Below are 19,058 nucleotides of genomic sequence, written 5' to 3'. Positions count from 1 at the left end.
TCCAGAATATAATCTTTAGTTCTGTCTTGACTTCTGGATTCTGCTGGAACCAGAGAGCTGGAAGGGACCTTGGAGAGCCCTATTCATTGCTTTCAGCAAACAGACGTTCATTACTTTATTACTTTATTCTATCACGTACTCTTGTCCAATGACCAAATGACCTTAGTCCAATCCCTCCCCTTTTTAACAGAGGAAACTGAGGTCCTGAGAGGCTGAGTTGCTCTTTGATCCGAGTCAGCTTTAACCCCATGGCTATTTAGTATCTCACAACCAACCAGAATCAGGTGAAATAACAGGCACTCTCAACATAATTAGAGCAAAGATCACACACTCAGAGACAAGAAATGGGGCATCTGCTACACACAAAAAGATGATTTAAAATGTAACGTATCTAAGGAATCAGCTAAGTTAAAAGAGAACCACTAGCAATTATTTCTGAGAATGCAAGGAGGATTGGTGAGGTTAGAAAAGGGTGACCATAGCTTTTAGCAGGCCCACATTGCTCAAGTTCAAAAGCAGCTGTCATTTGGTTTCTTCTCTTACACTGCCAGCCTGAAAGGCAGCAATATATAGTGTAAGGGATGGAGATTTTTGTATTTGATAGTCCTGGGTTCATGGTAGTACCTTTTTATATGTATTGTCATCGTTGTTTCTAATATTATTATCATCACTATCATCATCATTCCATCCCAAATACTAGTCTACTACTGTTCCAATCTTTGAGATTTGTAATAATACCTGAACGGCCTGTGTGCTTTCCTAAGGTACGTTCTGGTCATTGGGAAATCCAGGTAGCCAGAACAGCTCTGAAGAATATCAGTACTGAAGATTCTAAAAGCAGCTGAATTGGCCTAAGAGTCACCTTTGGGGATTCGGGAGGCTGTCTACCGAGCTCTATGGTACATATCAAGTAGGGATAATACCTTGCTATATTCTGGGATTTACACCTCATCCTTCCATTTACCTTTGTTTTACAGATGAAGACTAAGGCTCAGGGATGTTAAATGGCTTGTTAAGGGCCACAGAACTAACAAGGGGCATAAGTGAGCCCATGTCTCAATTCTCAAGCCATAGTTCTTTTCTCCATAATAGGAAGGCCTCACTGGAGTCCAAGACTTAGCTACCACTTCTGCAGATTATTCTCCCTTCCAAGGGCTCAGTAGCCATTAAAGAGTATAGCTGTCAACTCTTGGTTACTTAACGTACACTTACGGTCTCACCCTGAGGGGAACTGTTTAGTGAGCCAACCACATCCACGGACCCATCGGCTCAGGAGACTGTACTTTTCTCAATTACCAATTCATGTCTCGTGAACAGTTAGCCGTAATGGTATCCTGCTCTCTCTTTTCATATTCTATCAAGGATATTATTTATCAAATAATCACAAATAAGAGCTACTAATAAGCACATTTTACATGTTACCCCCTTTAATACTAATAACCCAGCAAGACAGTTAAACCCAATTTATAATTAAGTCCCAATAGTGGAGAGGTTAAGGAACACGCCCAAGATCACATACAAAATCCAGTCTGAGCCTTTTAAAGCTCATGCCCTTCTACCCACTAGAACAGTTTCTCGTACTTTAGTGTGCGTGAAAATCACCTGGGGATCTTGTCAAAGAAAAGATTCTGATCCAGAAGGTCTGCAGTGGGATCTGAATTCTGCATTTCTAATAAGCTGTGGGTTGACTCAGATGTTGATAGTCCAAGGAATCCTCTCTGAATAGCAAAGCACTATACAACATTACCTGTTCTCAAATCACATTTTTTCACATCTAATTATTATCAAATATGTTTTAAGCAACCCTTCACCTCTAAAAAGTTCCAAGTCATCCTCAAAACCTTCCCTTTTGCACCTGCCCTTGCTCCAGTCAGAACAGCTTTAAGAATAAAACCTACAAAATACGGAGGATTCTAATAATCAGGCCTTAGGTGAATAGCTCTGTGGCCTGGCACCAACCAAAACTCCTTTAGAATGCATTCCAGCAACCCGGACTTCCAGGGCTAGACAAGCTTCCCTGGCTGCTACTAAAGTAAATGGAGGTCAAACTGTTCCTGATCTAGAGTAAACTGGTCACCTGAACCTGGTTAAGCCCTGGCAGGTTCTAGGATGGTACAGCCAATCAATAAATGTATGCTGAACTGGACACAGTGAAGAGATCTGGGCTCATGGCACCATACATGACCTACTGTGACATTTCCATTCTAACTACTATGCCCATCTGTCTTCTCCCACAGAGAACAGGACAACTCTGCTTGTCTTCCATAGCCTTCCATACCCAGATTCCCTAAAAGCCATATCGAACAGCATTTCAAGGTCTATATTCTCTTTTGTGGTATAAAGTCTAAAGATTAAGGCTTAATATTACGTGCTGCCTTGACAGCTGGTAAAATCAAGAAGGCCTCAAATGTCCTAACCACAAATTCCAGTACCCACTCTGCTCCCGTGGACAAGGTCCCCTAGTCAAACAATCCTCCTTATCAAAGGGGCCAGGCACTGTTCCTGTTTATTCCTGGGTAGTGGGTTTCAGTTCCCTGCCAGCCCCCAAAATTATTCAAACAAGTCAATCACATCCTCTGGCATAAACCAGAAAGCACCCACCTTCTTGATACTGCAAGCCTGCCTCCCACAGCCCCTGGTTGTTAATGCTGCTCCTGAGTACACCCTCTGTGTCCTCCTCTGGGGCTGTGAGTATAAATTGCTTTCAGTCTCATCTGCCAGTGTCCAGTGTTGTGTGCTTAGCCATCCCCACAACCCTAGGGTAGGAATCCCTCCCTCATCAACGAGGTGAAGAGGAGGTGATTAAAACATCGTTTTTTGCCCAATCCACTGATCTCTGCTCTTTTTCCTATCCTTGAATCTCCTGAATGCCTTTGGCAAGGTCATTAACTACTCTATGATGGTAATGATGTCCAGCATTTGTTCTAAGCTCTGTCCATACATTTTCCCACTTAATTCCCCAAACATCCCTATGAGGTAGACACCATTATTATCCCTAATACACAGATGAGGAAACTAATGTCCAACAAGATTATGCAACTTGCCCAAGACCATACAGGTATTAAGTTAGAGCAAAGCTCAAATGCAGATCTACCTGGCTCCCTGTTCTTAATTACTACCTTAGTCTTGAGAGGATTTCGGGGCTCAGTGCTATCATTCCTCAACTCCTCTCACAGACAGAGATGTGCGGCTAGATGCCCTGACAGGATCACCTGCATTTGAGATGCCATGTCTTTTGCTGGTCTCTGCTAAAAGATGGATGGAAATGTGTCTATTGGAACAGGCCAGCTGGCTTGCCAGGAAGAGACTGGCAAGAGACTTCCCTCAATGGCTTGAACTTAATTTACCAAAGGTCTAGTTTGGTTATCAACCTCATAGATACAAACACCCTATCCTGTAAAAGTCTCAAAATTAATCAGACTTGGGGAGTTTGGATAGTACTGTCTAAACTAATTGTTTAAGAGAAGAAATATAAATCAGAAAGTCAATTTATTAGTTCATTTATTAGTGAAATGTGCCTACTCTCTGCAGTCATCTGTGAAAAAATTCCAGCAGCAAGGTCAAGTATGATCAGAAAGCCTTTTAGGAATCACAGAAGAGACTACATCTCTCAACATTCAGTGGTGGCCTGGTGCATCTGTCTTTGACACTGCACAGTGCTGATGGGAGTGTACACTGGTAAAAATCATTCAGGGAAGTAATCTAGTAAATAATCTGCTCATGTAGAGCTATAAAAAATGTCCTTGGAGAGGGACATGAGAATTTGGGGGGATTGAGGAGGATATACTTTACGTGCCCTGTTTGAATGTTTTACCAGGATGTGTTTTACAGAATGTATCTGTAATATATATCAGTTGTATAATTACAAATTAAAAAAAGAATGAGAATCCTATGATATTAGAAGAAAAAAATTGTTAATGTTTATTCCTTTAGACCCACTTCTAAGTATCTATCTATAAAGAGATAATAATTAGAGATATAATAAAATATTTATGCACACTGTATTCAGAGCAATAGATTTAATGGTAAAAAACTGGAAACTTAGATGTATAATATGAGATTTTTAAAGTAAACATGGTATACGGACATATTATAGAATATCATGTAGCCATTAAAAATCAGGCTCTCTATATGGTACCTACAGCACAAATAACCAAAGGGAAAAAAAAATAAGTTGGACTTCATCAAATTTAAAAACTTCTGTGTATCAAGGGACACTATCATGAAAGTAAAAAGACAATCCACAAAATGGGTACAAATATTCACAAATCATATATCTGATAAGGGTCTGGTATCCAGCAAGTGCTCAATAAACTGATTATCTGCTAGCTGCCAGCATCAGCATCAGCGTCATCGTCATCATGATCATCACTACCACCACCTCACCACCATATTCTCAAGGAGGTAGAGACAGGAGATTAAGGACCACTAGAAAGGTTGTTTTTCACGTCTCAAAACTGGCAGCTAGCATCTGATTCTTGATAAGCCTATAATAACTATCACATTCAACTAATTTCTTTTTCCAGATTCTCTCAATCTCTAACGAAACTCTTCTTTTGAGGTGTTCAAAACAATGAGGCAAAACATCAAACTGTTTGGCATAACAAACTGCTTGTGTCCTCTTATCTTTTGTCTAATTCATAGAAACAAGCAATTTTTCAAGGCTATTATAATGGAAGGAGGCTTTGAGAGACTTATCTGCCTTTCCCCTGCCTTTCCGGGCCATGCTGCTCTGATCCAGTAGTTCATCAACGATGACTCTTCACAGGCCAAACTGCAAAATCTCCTGAGCAACATATTCATCTAATGAGTGGCTGGGGATTGTGACTGCATTACACCTAATGCCGACTCTTCCATCGTGCAGTCAAGACTCTCAACAAGCAATCATCACTTCAGTGCTTTCACATTCAACCTCTTAGGTGTTACAAAAGACCCTTGGCTTCATCACTGACACTTTTGTCCTGACCTGAAAATATGGATGAGTTCTGCGTTTTCACCAATCTGATTATGATAATACACTTTTCTTCACGGGGGAATAAATCTCAACCACACAGTAGCAAATTCCAAAATCAAAGATACCCATCTAATGTAAAAGTAAAGAGCTCAAGCAACTGAAGAATACCAAAACAGGCCTTGTGACTTCGGAGGCTGTGTGTTTAACAGTAAAGGTTTAGGGCACAGGCTGTAGAGACAGCTCGCCCGCGGGTGAATCACAGCTCTGCCTCTCTTACCAGCTATACAACTTGAGGCAAGTTGCTTAACTCTCTGGGCCTCAGTTTCCTAATATGTAAAATGGGGATAATATTAGTTTTATCTCATGGGGTAGCTGTAAGCATTAATAAGCCTCTGTTAGTAAGTCAATGCACATGAAGGGCATTTCCTATAACATTGTAAATATTCATTAAATGTTAAAAGGAAGCATAAAAATACACCTGCCAAAATACTTGTTTTTACAGTTTTTGGCTGGTGATCAGTTCACAGATACACTGTTTTTCGTTTTTTAAAATATTTATTTATTTATGACTGTGTCGGGTCTTCGTTGCTGCACATAGCCTTTCTCTAGTTGCAGCGAGTGGGGACTACTTTTTGTTGCGGTGCGCAGGCTTCTCATTGCAGCGGCTTCTCATTGTGGAGCACGGGCTCTAGGTGCGTGGCCTTCAGTAGTTGTGGCACATGGGCTCGCGGGCTCTAGAGCACAGGCTCAGTAGTTGTGGCACACAGGCTTAGCTGCTCTGCAGCATGTGGGATCTTCCTGGATCAGGGATCGAACCCGTGTTCCCTGCATTGGCAGGCGGATTCTTAACCACTGACCACCAGGGAAGTCCGATATACTTGTTTTTAATCACTCTGCCTCATCACTTATATAAGTTACATATATATCTTCTATATACTGTATGTCAAATATTATATAATTCTTTAAAAAGAATTTATAGACAATCACATTGCAAGTTTCACAGCTGAGTCAAGCTAGGAAAGGGAGAGGGTTAGGCCTCTCATAACAGCATGCTGGATTATATAATCTGAGAGATTTCACACAAAGCCTTTAACTCACTGAAATTAATAGGAGATACAAAGAACTTTCGAAATCACCTGCTCCAATTCCCTTATTTGTAGATGAAGAAACTGAGGCCCTGAGAAGTGTTTTAAGATCTTCCAGTTCACTAATAACAGAAATCAGACTCTTCTGTTAACTATGACTCAGATATATATTTTTTAAGTGGAAAGCAATGAGGAAGACATTATGGCAAGGGGGAAAAGAAAGACATAGTTTGGAAGAGTTACGGTAGCAACCTAACAATGGGAGCTAACATTTTATGAAGATTTATTATATCCCCGACACTGTGACAAGCATTTTGCATGGGTGCTCTTATATAATTTTTGCAAAACCTGGGAGGTAGTTACTATTATTAACTCCACTTTAACTGAGAAAGTGGAGACCTAGAGAGATTAAATGACTTGCCCCAAATCATAAAGCCAGTGAGCAGTAGAGTCAGTAAATGAACCCATGCTGTCTGACTCTGGAGCCGGACCTTTACCACTGGATATTGCCCAAGCTTAAGAATTTAAAAAGCAGTGAAGCGCTTGATCCTTGAGTCTTTCTCCTACTTTTTTGGTAACTTCTCTGTTCAGAGGCAGTGCAAAGATACACAGTAAATGAGGTAGTTTTAAAGGAAGAACATGACCTTGATTTAGAGCCTACTTATTCCCCGCTATATGAGGCAGCATACACACATTACTCTGGCCCCCTGACTTGTCCAAGGCCATACAGCTGGTAATAGTGCCACTGGGGGATGTGGAGCCCATGCCGTCCCAGCAAACCTCCAAGACCCATTTCCCAGCCTAGTCAGTGGACAGTGTATGCTTGTCTGTCCAGCAGATCTTTACTGAGCTCAGCCAAATGGCCTTAACTGGCTTGGAACTACACAGAGAAGAAATCAGCATACTCCCTGCTCTCAAGGAGTTTATGGCACAGCTGGGAAGAAGAGACCACTTACAGCTTAAAATCCTTCTTTTCTTCTACATTGTAGTTAAGCAGCAGAAGCACTGAAGAGTCTATGGAGCCCCAACTTCCTGTGAGACTGTCCTATTACCCTACTCAGATCACCCAGCCTTCAGGACACTTCTGTGTATATTTCATACATGAACTCCATTCTCCTCTCCCCTTAGTACTGTAAGCTTTTTCTCTTGCCTTTGAAGAAGTGGGAATTATTTTCATCTCTATCTTTCTCCCATCCATCAGCAGGGATTATGACAAGAGGGTTAACTTAAGGAACTAATATCCAAAAAAAAAAAAGCAAAAGAGGATCACTTCTCTATTGTCTTTAACGTTTGGAAAGAGCCTATGGGGCTCCATAGTATTTGCTCAAAAATGTTCAAAGAAATACATGGAAAACTTCATTTTCTGCTGCCCAGGAAAAAAAAAATCCGGAACTTTAGGGGCCAATTATTCTGCTGTCTTGGACTTTGACCTTAGAAAGTCTCCCTCTGGTTTAAATCTGACTGGAACTGAGGGCAGTTGACAGCAGAGTACCAGCTATAAGAGCAGCTTGTGTCTAGGTGGTCAAATTTAATGACTGCCAGGGCTTCTGAGCGTCATTCAGAAGTACCGTACCAAACCTACGGGCTAAATGAATAAGAGCAGCAAGTTCCACTGTTGTTTAAATTTATAAGTTCTTACTACGTTCCCAACATCATGTTAGGAGCTGGGTACTCAAAACAGTGACAGGCCTTTAAAAATGAACTAAGATCAGATTGCACTAACAAAACTCTAAGATAAAGAGAAGGCAGAGCAAAAGCAGAGGACATAAGAGAAGCAATAAAGAGGGAGAGAGAGGAGGGCTTACTGTTTGCAAACAGTAGAAGTGAGGGAAATATTTGTGACGTGAATTAGAAGGGAAGACTAATATACTACTACTACCAGTTACAGTTTAGAAGAGTAGCTCTTGACCATCTCCCTTGCTTCTGCTTTTCCCTGGCCAGCTGGAGTTTAAAATTTTAAAAACAATCTTAATAAGGAGCTAAAAAGAGTTGGGTTCTACACCTGACTTTAGCTCTGTAACCTTGAGTTACTTAATCTTTCAAAACCTGTTTTCTCAAGTGCAAAATGAGTGAACATGTATATGGGAGCTCATAATGCTATTCTCACTTTTATGTTTGAAATTTCCATAACAATTTTTTAAATGGGGATAATAGTATCTATTGCTTAGTTGCTGTGAGGATTACAAGAAATTGTGTAAAACACTTAGTACACTGCGTGGCACTTTTTAGGTGTTCATTAAATGCTAACTATTATTATCAACATGGTATTTTTTTAAGTTCTGGGATGGGGATAAGGAGGAGAGCAAAATGCTATGAACCAGTGAATTAAGGCTACAGACTTCAAACTGAGGAACAACTGTGCAAGGAAAACCTTCCCAAATATACTCTTATAGGTTTCTCACTCTTTTATTCACTTTTTCCCCTTACTGCTTTATTCATTCCATTCAACAAATAGGTACTGACTGCCTACAGTATGCAGGACACAGAGCTAGGTATTGAGAATGGGAAAGAGAGGAAGACAGACAACAGAAGGGGTTTTGAGGGGACAATATAATGGGATGGGCTTTTGGAGGAGGGTATCTATGAACCACCAGAAACGATATGCAAAAATTTTTGAGTACGTGGGTGTATATAACTTCTCTGAGAAGTTCTGGAGGGATTCTTAAAGGAATTATTTATTTTTTTAAAAAGTTAAGAATGAAAGTCTAATAAACTGAGCAAGAAGCAAACAAACTTTATATAAGGAAAAACACAAAATACTCTTGAAAAATCACAAAAGTAGCCTTGAGCAAATGGAAAGACAGACCATGATCTTGGATAGAAATATTCAACATCATGAAGATGTCAGTTCTCCCTAAGCTAATTTATAAATTTAGCATAATCTCAATAAAAATACCATCAAGTTGTTTCATCCGGAAATTAGACAAATTTATTACAAAGCTCATATGGCAGAATAAACAAGCAAAACAGTGAGGAAAACTCTGAAAAGGAGCAATATGAAAAAACTAGCCCCTCCAGACAGTAAAACAAATTACAAAGCCTCTAAAATTAAGATAGTTTTGCAATGGCATATGAATTGACAATCAATGGAACAAAACAAAATCCAGTAGGAAACCCAAATGCACATAAGAGTTTAGTATCTGCTAAAGACAGCATCTCAAATCAGTGGAGCAAAGATAAGAGCTTTTAATAAGTAGTGCTGGGACACCTGGCTGGCCATTCATTGGAAAAAAGATAAAATTGGATCCTTCCTCAAACCAAATGCCAAGATAAATTCCAAATGGATCTGAGTCTTAGATACTAAAAAAAAAGGAAAAAAAAGAAAAAAAAGTGAAACCATATATGTACTAGAAGAAAACATTAATGAATTCCTCATAAATTGAGAGTGGCGCAAACTTCCTAACTCTGACTCAAAATCTAAAGCAATACACTGAAAGACTGATCATTATGACTATGTAAAGATGTAAAACTTTTGTATAGCAATAACACTACATATGTAAAGTCAGACATGTGACAAACTGGAAAAAATATTTTTGTAACTTATACCACAGACATTGGGCAGATATTCTGTAACTCATAAAAGGAGAAAACAAAATTAAACTATACTGAAATATTATTTCTTACCTAACAGACTGACAAAACTCCAAAACTCTAGCATCAAGACTCAAGAGAAACAGAAAAGAAGGGTCAGGCATGAAATAAAAACTTCTATGAATATACCTTGCTGTATAGTTTTGATTTTGGAACCATGTAAATGGTTTTCATAGTTAAAAAAACAAAATTAGATTTTTATAATCAATTCTTAAGTTTTAAAACAAATGGGTCTGTTTATCAAGTTGGTGGCATACCACATAGAGAAAATAATTACATGAAGTGACTTTTAGGACAATGTTTGACTATACAACTCAAATAGCATATATTCTAAGGACAAAAGGAACCACAAAGAAAACTAAAACAACATTCAATAACCTAATGGTCAGGACAGACAGCAGCATTGCTACTTGCCGGGTTAATAACATGGCCAGGGAAATCCAGAGAGAAGGAACAGCCCGAAAGCCCCAGAGCATGGCCCATAGTCCAGGAAGGGTGAAGTTCCATGTTGCCCATTGAGTGTTAATGACTGACGCTCAAGTAGAAGGGTAAGAGGGAGTGGAGAAAGCGCTAAGAGTTGAGGCTTGAGGTGGGCACAGCCAGGGCTTGAGGGCAGCCCAAGCCATGCCAAGGAACCACACAGAGGGCAGGCAAGCCATCTTGGAGTTTTACAAAGTGCTTTACAAAGATCACTGGCAACAATGTACAAAATAGATTGGATTGGAACAAAGGTGGAAAGCTGGCTGGCCAGCTACAGACTGCTGCCGCAGTAATCGAAGACAAGAGATTACAGCGGCTTTAGCCCAAAGAGAAAGGGGACATCAACAGGCTTGCAGTCTAAAAAATGTGTGCCATTTGTGGGTGGGGAGTGGAAGGGGGTGGAGAGTTGAGAGAAGGGGAAGAACACTGGATGACTCCTGGGTTTCTGCCTCTGGCAGCTCCGTGGTGCCATCCACTGAGACCAGGAACCCAAGAGAAGTACCATATGGAAGAAAACTGCTAAGTTCACTGCTGCCAGAGCCCCTCGTGGGGGCAGGGAGCCAAGGGAGTCAAGAAGGAAGACCCAACTGTCAGGCCACAGTCCTAGAAAGCTGAGAAACAAATGAAACTGCAGAGTTAGATTACCTCTTGTAAAATTTTCTCAAAGTCAGAAATAGAATCATATACTGTTCATTTTTGTTTTTTATATTAAAAAAATAAGTCAACTAACCAGTACTTGTAACAGTAACAGTACTTGGAGCCTCAAAAGCTATTATTCACACTTACAATCCTTTGTTTCTAACCTCCCTCAACCTAGTTGGGCCCTTTCCTTCATAAAACATGCCCTATTGTATGTCCCAGAACCAGATTCTAGAGCTTATAGCAGAAGTCACTCATGCAAACACCTTCAGGGGTCTGACAGATGTAAAATGTTTAAATGTAAGCAACTAATTGGTAAACACAACACGGGCCAAACTCTGGCCTAAGCCATTTTCTACTGAGGTCCCATTTTCACAAAATATTCTAACATGAAGATTTAAAAGATACTTCCTTCCTTTTTTTTTTTTTTCCTTTCAGGTACTAATAAAACCAGAAATTACATCACGAACTGACTTTTTCAGAGGTCCTAATATTAGACAAGTTCTGAGATAAGTTTGGTTTCAAAATAGCAGCTCTACTGTCACCGATACAGAGGGTCTCCAGGACAAATGCAGGGGAAGCATCCTTGCCTCCTGTCTCTGCTTCCTTGAATCTATCCCTCTCCTCCTCTCTCCCTTTTAACCCTACTTTCCTAACCCTGAGGAACTGACTCCACCTGCAAAAAGTTGATGCCTAGAGCCAAAGTACTGGGCTTCTACTACTCTTCCTTTCACCTGTCAGAAGAAACAAATACGTTCATCTGCTAACCAGGTTGTCGAGACAACACGTCCCCATTTCACCAGTCTCATGTAAAATAATGACAATGATCTCTAAGGTATCCCTGAAGCACCTCATTGGGTGAATGCCTATATTATACACAAACATTCAACTATGTTTGACCAGTTTAGACAGGAAACAAAGCAAGAAAAGACACTTTTACTTTACATCTTTGAGGTCAAAGTCCCAGAACAATAGAAAGTACTAGTTTTAGGGGGATTCTCCTCACTGTTTCGGTTCAGTGGTGTTACATGTTCATTGTTGGCTCAGTACCTTTTGAAGGGTCAAGGACCCCTCTGAGACCTGACTACAGTACAAGCACACCTCATTTTATTGTGCTTTGAAGATAGTGCACAGTTTTTACAAATTAAAGGTTTGTGGCAACCATGCATTGTCAGATGATGATTAGCATTTTTTAGCAATAAAGTATTTTCTATGTGACTCGCTTTATTACAATACTCACTTTACTGCAGTGGTCTGGAACTGAACCCACCATATCTCCAAGCTATGCCTGTAATGGGCTCTCTTCCCAGAAAAAAAAATGGCATTCACACAAATCTGCAGGCAAATTCAAAGGATTCATGGATCCCTTGCAACTTGACCATTTACCCCAGATTAACAACCTAATGTGGATCAGCAATAACATATTTACTTTATCTATGGAAATGAAATACTTGATGTCATGATTTTGAGGATATGGAGTTAAATAACAACATTAGGGAAATGTAAGGAAAGATAGCTTTCTTTCCCTACCTTTCTCTCCCTTGAGAGCTGTAGGAGTCTTACAACTGCACACTCTCTGCAAATGAAATACCGCACCCTCTGCATGACTTAAAGAAAGTGACAACCTCATCTCTGAATTTAAATGCCCTTAATATTTAATTCTTTCCTCTATAGGTTATAGCTTGCTTTCTCCACATTATCAAGATGATGGCTTTAGAAGGCAGGCTATTGGAGATCCAGAAAACAATATATCCCAATCCAGTTTCCTTGTGAAAATCAAAGAGCTCACTCTCTTGAAGAGTTGAAAGAGGCTGAAGGGTCACCGCTTCCCCCCAGGGTGCTGGTACAGGCAGTACTCCAGAAGGGTAATGTAAATACTCAGTATGAGGCAACAGGGCACACCAATTTGTTTTTCAATCTGTTTTATTTCAGTTCAAAGCACCTTTGCAGATAGATAATACAGGAAAATAAGCCACACTTTGGTTATACCCAGTCTTCCTCAATCTCCAAAAGCAGGTGAGTATTGCCAAAGTGTGGCTTGTTTCCCTGTGCTGCCTGTCTGCAATGATGCTTTGAACTGAAATAAAATAGACTGAAAAACAAATTGGTATGCCCTGGCTCTTCCTGCAGTTTTATATTATCCTTCAAAGCTAGTGTTACCACCTACTCTTTACTGGAATCCAACAGACCCAAATCACAGAGTAAAACTGCAATACTTTAAATGTGAAGGCCCCACCCAAATCTAAAATAGCAATTTAATTCAGGGCTTGTTGGTTAACATTGCATTAACATGCCACTCTCCATCCAGTTCCTTGCTCCATTTGCTGGGCTGGATTACATCTTCTGATGACACGTGCAATATGGTTACTGGATACAGTTTAAAACAAAACTTGACATTGCTGATCTTCCTATATGGTTTGCTCAATTTATTACTGCCTCTGTAATTTTTCATGTTCATGAACCCAAACATCATCATTTATTTTTACCTATTCAAAAAGTCTACCAGCTTTAAAGCATTCAACATTCTGCTTAAAGTATGCAACATTATTTTGAAAACTTTTAGAGAAAACCCCAAATCATTTGCAAACCAATTCTAAAATTACTACCAACTAGAAGAAGCCTATCATTTTCTTAGAATGAAGGAATACAAATAGTTTCAAGCTTAAAACACTAAAATGATAAAAAACGCTCTCCACAGACAGTTGTATAATTTTGTTTAAAAAATTAAATCCTAATTGGAAAAGATCCTCTCTTAAAAAAATTAAAGAAAAAAAATAAGATCTGTTCTCCTCCCCCCAAAGACAGAAACACACACACACATACCCATGCACACACACACCCCCCACACACCCTCATCTGTAACATACTTCTGAATTTTTGTTATTATTTATCACTTTAAGTAAGTTTCCATTTGGGGTCAAATTTGGTTAGTTTTCTCTAATTGGAATTAAGCAATATGTGTGTAACAAAAAGAAAACACACAACAATCCTTTGAGAAGGTAACATTATCCACATTTGACAACTTAGACAATAACCTGTAACTGGCCCAAGACCATGCAGCTCTATCAGCAATAAAGCTGGGTACAGGGCCGGGACTCAGAGCACAAGACTGTGAAACACAACACATTCACTGACTTCTTTCTTCTGTAACTCTCCAAGTTCTTGCCATCTCACAGTCTCTGAACCTACCGAAAAGTTCTTCCTCTCTAATTCTCTCCCCTTTCCCTTCCTTTGGACTGGATCCTGGTCACGCAACAAGTTTCAGCTTAAACTACCCAGAAGAGAGGTCTTTGGGGACTATCCTGGTAATAATAGGTGGTCTCCCAGGTCAACACTGTTTTGTTTGCTTTATAGCAGTTGCCACAATCTGGAGTAACTTTGGTACCTCTTTACTGTGTTAAGACACTCGGTTTTGGGTCCATGTTTCACCCTGATAATCATAGCCACAGTGGTGCCTGGTAAATAGCAGACACTCAAATATTTGTTCAGTGAATGGCCTGGATTTATTTACTATTTACCAAATACCAGGGTGTGGGCACTGGCTAGCAGCTGATACAAGAAGAGGTGAAGTGTGGTCCCTGCCCTTCAAGACCTCCCAAGTTAGCAGGAAAGATAACAAACAGATGGAATAATTCAGGGTGGTTAGTGTGATCAGTTTAGGTTCAGATCGCAGCTCCCTTATGCATTAGCTATGACCAAGGTCATCTCTCCTGACTCTGTTTCCTCATCTTTAAAATGGGAATATTAATACTACCTATGTCATAGTGTTGGTGTGAGGATTAAAAGATAAGCCATGGAAATAATGCACATAGTGAAGTCCTTAGCACACAGGAATCACTCAATAAATATTAACTACTGATTTTATTATGATGCAATGACAGCTATATATGAAATTATCTTTGTTTACCTGTATGCCACCTGTCCAAGCCCCTACAGAATTTAAATTCCATGGAAGGGCAGAGATTACGTTGATCTTGTTCACCACTGTACTTTCAGGGATTTGAATCATTGCTAGTATGTTCTAGGTGCTCGACAAATACTGAATGATTAACAAATGTATGCAGGCAAGCATGGGTGTTCTGAATCTATTTGTTAGTTAAACTAGTGACGAATAGTTAGGTTTGGGAACAACTCTTATAAAAGAACAATGTCTACTAAACAGACATGTCTCCGAAGAAGATATACAGATTGCCAACAAACACATGAAAGGATGCTCAACATCATTAATCATTAGAGATATACAAATCAAAACTACAATGATGTATCACCTCACACCGGTCAGAATGGCCATCATCAAAACATCTACAAACAATAAATGCTGGAGAGGGTGTGGAGAAAAGGGAACCCTCTTGCACTGTTGGTGGGAATGTAAATTGATACAGCCACTATGGAGAACCATATGGAGGTTTCTTAAAAAATTAAAAACAGAACTACCATATGACCCAGCAATCCCACTGCTGGGCATATACCCTGAGAAAACCATAATTCAAAACACTGTGGTCATGTACCACAATGTTCACTGCAGCACTATTTACAATAACCAGGACATGGAAGCAACCTAAGTGTCCATAGACAGATGAATGGATAAAAAAGATATGGCACATATATACAATGGAATATTACTCAGCCATAAAAAGAAATGAAATTGAACTATTTGTAGTGAGGTGGATGGACCTAGAGTCTGTCATACAGAGTGAAGTAAGTCAGAAAGAGAAAAACAAATACCGTATGCTAACCCATATATATGGAATGTAAAAAAAAAAATGGTTCTGAAAAACCTAGGGGCAGGACAGGAATAAAGATGCAGATGTAGAGAACAGACTTGAGGACACGGGAGGGGGAAGGGTAAGCTGGGACGAAGTGAGAGAGTGGCATGGACATATATACACTACCAAATGTAAAACAGACAGCTAGTGGGAAGCAGCCACATAGCACAGGGAGATCAGCTCAGTGCTTTGTGACCACCTAGAGGGGTGGGATAGGGAGGGTGGGAGGGAGATGCAAAAGGGAGGAGATATGGGGACATATGTATACGTAGAGCTGATTGACTTTGTGATACAGCAGAAACTAACACACCATTGTAAAGCAATTATACTCCAATAAAGATGTTAAAAATAAAAAATAAAAGCGTCTAAATTAGGAAGTGGGGTGTGGCAGAAGTTTGATGATTTAGCCAAGTAGAGAAAATTTTCAGTTGAGGCTGTAATTAAATCTCCACAAGCCATACAAAGATTTGGATTCGATTCCAAGGAAGAACCAATAGTCCCTGTTTGAGAGACGTGAAAGAATGAAGTGCAAGCAGAACGACATGGGTCCCCAGGCAGGGCGCTCCCAGGGAAGGGCTCAATTTGCCAGACCTATAATCTATTACAGTCTTAGACAGCTTAACCTCTCAGAACCTGGGCTTCCTCCTCTTACGCAAAACAGACACGGACACTTCTAAAAAGTTATTGGTACAAAAAAGCTGTGTATGAATATAAATAAGCAACTGGCTTACCGTAGGCGCTCGGTAGAATGGTATTATTGTTATTCAAAGTAGAAGAAACAATTCCATTTTGAATAATACACCAATAAGACCAGAAAAGGTAATGGAAGCCAGAGTGGTTGGTCAAATAAAGAGCTCTGGGTGCATAGGGCAGTTGTAACTCGAGTTTCCCACTCCGTGAGAAGGGACCTGAGGAATCCCTGAAGGACAACACTGACCCGGTCTACTTGTGTCTAGAGCTGGGGCCGCCACAGTTTTTCTGTGAAAGGCCAAAAGCATTTTCGGCTTCGTGCGCCAAGGGATCAAAGCCATCAGATATCTGTTGCAACTACTCAACTTTGCTCTTGTAGAAGGAAAACAGCCATAGGCAATACATAAACCATGAACACGGCTGTGTTCCAATAAAACTTCATTTACGGACATGAGAATCTGATTTCATACAACTGTCACAAATTATGTGAAATATTCTTCACAGCCATTAAAAAAAATGTAAAACCTTCTTAGCTCCCGGCTGACAAAAACGGGGGAGGGTGAGGGGCGGATTTAGCCCAAGACCCTAACTTGCTGGGGCCCGGGGTCGGGATTTGGCGGGAGGGGAGGAGGGGTGAGAGTGCGAGAAGCAGCTGCGAGGAGTGGCCTCCGATCGCGCCGAGTAGCAGGCGACGAGGGTTGAGGGCAGGTCCCAGGCGGAGAACAGGCCCCAAGCGGGGAGTAGGCCCGGCCGAGCGTCCCGGCCGGGACCCCGTGGCCTCTCCCCGCCACAGACGACAGCGGAGCCTGCGCTCGGGGTGTAGGCCGCCCCGGGGCTCCACGTCCCGGGGCGGGGAGAGACGGCCGGGACTTGGCAGAGCGCAGCGGACTTCGCCACGCCGAGGGGTCTCTGTTCGCCCCTCATTCGGGGCGCCTCTTAGGCCACAGCTGCAAAAGGGGTCTCCACGCTGAGTCCCAGCCCCGTTTCTATGGTTACCTGTTCAGCACCGATTCAAACTGCGGTTCTTTATTGACAGCGCCATAAAGGACACGAACACTCCTGCCCGAAGGGAACAATAAAGCTTTCTCCATTCAACAGCGCCAGAGACGCCAGCAGGCGGCCATTTTAAGGCCGGAGCGGAAGAGATATAAGCAAGGAGGCGGCGGCCCGGCCTGCCCCGCGCGCCACAGTCACGTGCTGGGGGGCGGGCCTCACGGGGGCGGGACGCGCGCTCTCCACCAATGCTAGCACGCTGGGAGAAACCCGTTGCTAACCGCTTCTCTGACCTCTGACCCTTGACCACTCCTTCTTCTCCCCACACTCCCTTAGGAAAGTTCTAATGGGTTTCTACCATCCCTCGCCCGGGCAGCACTAAAGTTGAGATCTTATCTCAAACAACAGCAGAGAATTAGGCACAAAAGATTTCTTTCCATTTTTCCAAAACAAGTTCACGTGCAAGGCGGAGACGTGACGTGAGCCGCGCCCCATTCTCATTGGTGGAGAGGCTTGGCTCGGACGTAATAGGCTAACAGACCCGTATCAACCAATCGTGGCGTCTTGAAGGCATTTTGGTCCCGCCTCTCCTTCCTCCCCATTTTGGGATGTAGAGGCTTGTGGGTAAAATCGTTAGTTTTGCTTGTGCTCCGTTTTTCTGTTACGCACTGTCTCACCCTATACGTTCCATGTTGGAATTCCTCTCGCCACCTTCACACAGCCAATTAAATGAAGTCATATCCATACAGTATCACATTAAGTCACATCGGCTCTGGCCCCCTGAGCCTCACAATGTCTGTCTGTCCCTGACACGCAATTTTTCTGTCACTAACAGTCATGCCGCCCAAATCCAGTTGTCTCAGCACAAAGACAAGTTCCCTCTTTGGTAACAGCTGTTGCATCCACAGGGTCGATAGTGAGTCGTTCTGAGGGATGTCATTGTCGGACTGACTCCCATCACCGTTTTAATCACAAATTCAATCTACCGGGCAAAACTGTCATTTGCATTGTTGCTGTCATCCAGTTCATCATTTTTTTTTTACTGTCACTGTCCAGTATGCGACCCCTCTCCATAACCACAAACTTCAAACAGTTCTGTACAATATAGCAGTTGGAATGTGTGCACAGCTGTCACCCTTTCCGTTGTTTTCACCATCATTATCACTCAACTACTTTCACTGCCACAAAATCAAGTCAATATTAGTAGACCCTAACAGGGTAAACAGCTGTCCTTGTTACTGACCATTTAGTCACTTTCACTATTATACTCACATGTCACTGTCACATTCAGAGTCAAATTTCCTGTCCACAACAGTCACTTATGTAGTCACTAGAGTCACACCTACAGCTATTGTGTCTCCTAATCACTCATTTCCACCATCTCTGCATTGTCCTTTAGTGGGAGCCCTCAATACCGGCTTGACACATTTAACAAACAAACAAACACATAGAATGGTGCTTGGCACATAGTAGGTGCTCAGGAAATATTTATCTAATCAGTGGATTTTTGAAAAGCAGTATTATTGCCAATGTACTATATGGGAATGTGGATGGCTTGATGCTTATCATTCTTAACAGGAATAAGTGCAGACACAATCTGTCCTCCCTATTTAACTTAACAAGACTCTGCATCTTATAGGGACAAGAAGGAGAAAGCAGGAGAAATGTGGATATGCTGAATTCCTGGGACCATGGTTATAAAGAATTGGATGGTTTTTTAAAGTTTTCATTTCTTACTTTAAAAGGAATATATGTTTGTTGTAGAGTATTTAGAAAATATAGGAAGGACTCTTTCCTTCTAAAGGATTGTTTTATTTTTTTTTAATTTTATTGAAGTGTAGTTGATTTACAATGTTGTGT

General features: G+C 41.1%; 1 protein-coding gene across 5 annotated transcripts in view; it reads right to left on the bottom strand.

Annotated features, from left to right (window-relative positions):
- Nucleotides 1-17,369, bottom strand: part of ZBTB40 (zinc finger and BTB domain containing 40) — a 79,101-nt gene extending 61,732 nt beyond the window's left edge. For all 5 annotated transcript variants that reach the window (XM_067723360.1, XM_067723349.1, XM_067723388.1 and 2 more), the window contains exon 1: nt 17,202-17,369. The gene's annotated coding sequence lies outside the window, so the exon portion shown is untranslated. The remainder of the gene's footprint in view (nt 1-17,201) is intronic.
- Nucleotides 17,370-19,058: the final 1,689 nt, after the last annotated feature.

The sequence above is a fragment of the Pseudorca crassidens genome, chromosome 2 (genome assembly GCF_039906515.1).
Source record: "Pseudorca crassidens isolate mPseCra1 chromosome 2, mPseCra1.hap1, whole genome shotgun sequence".
In the NCBI taxonomy this organism is placed as follows: domain Eukaryota; kingdom Metazoa; phylum Chordata; class Mammalia; order Artiodactyla; family Delphinidae; genus Pseudorca; species Pseudorca crassidens.
This window is presented reverse-complemented; position numbering and strand designations above follow the sequence as displayed.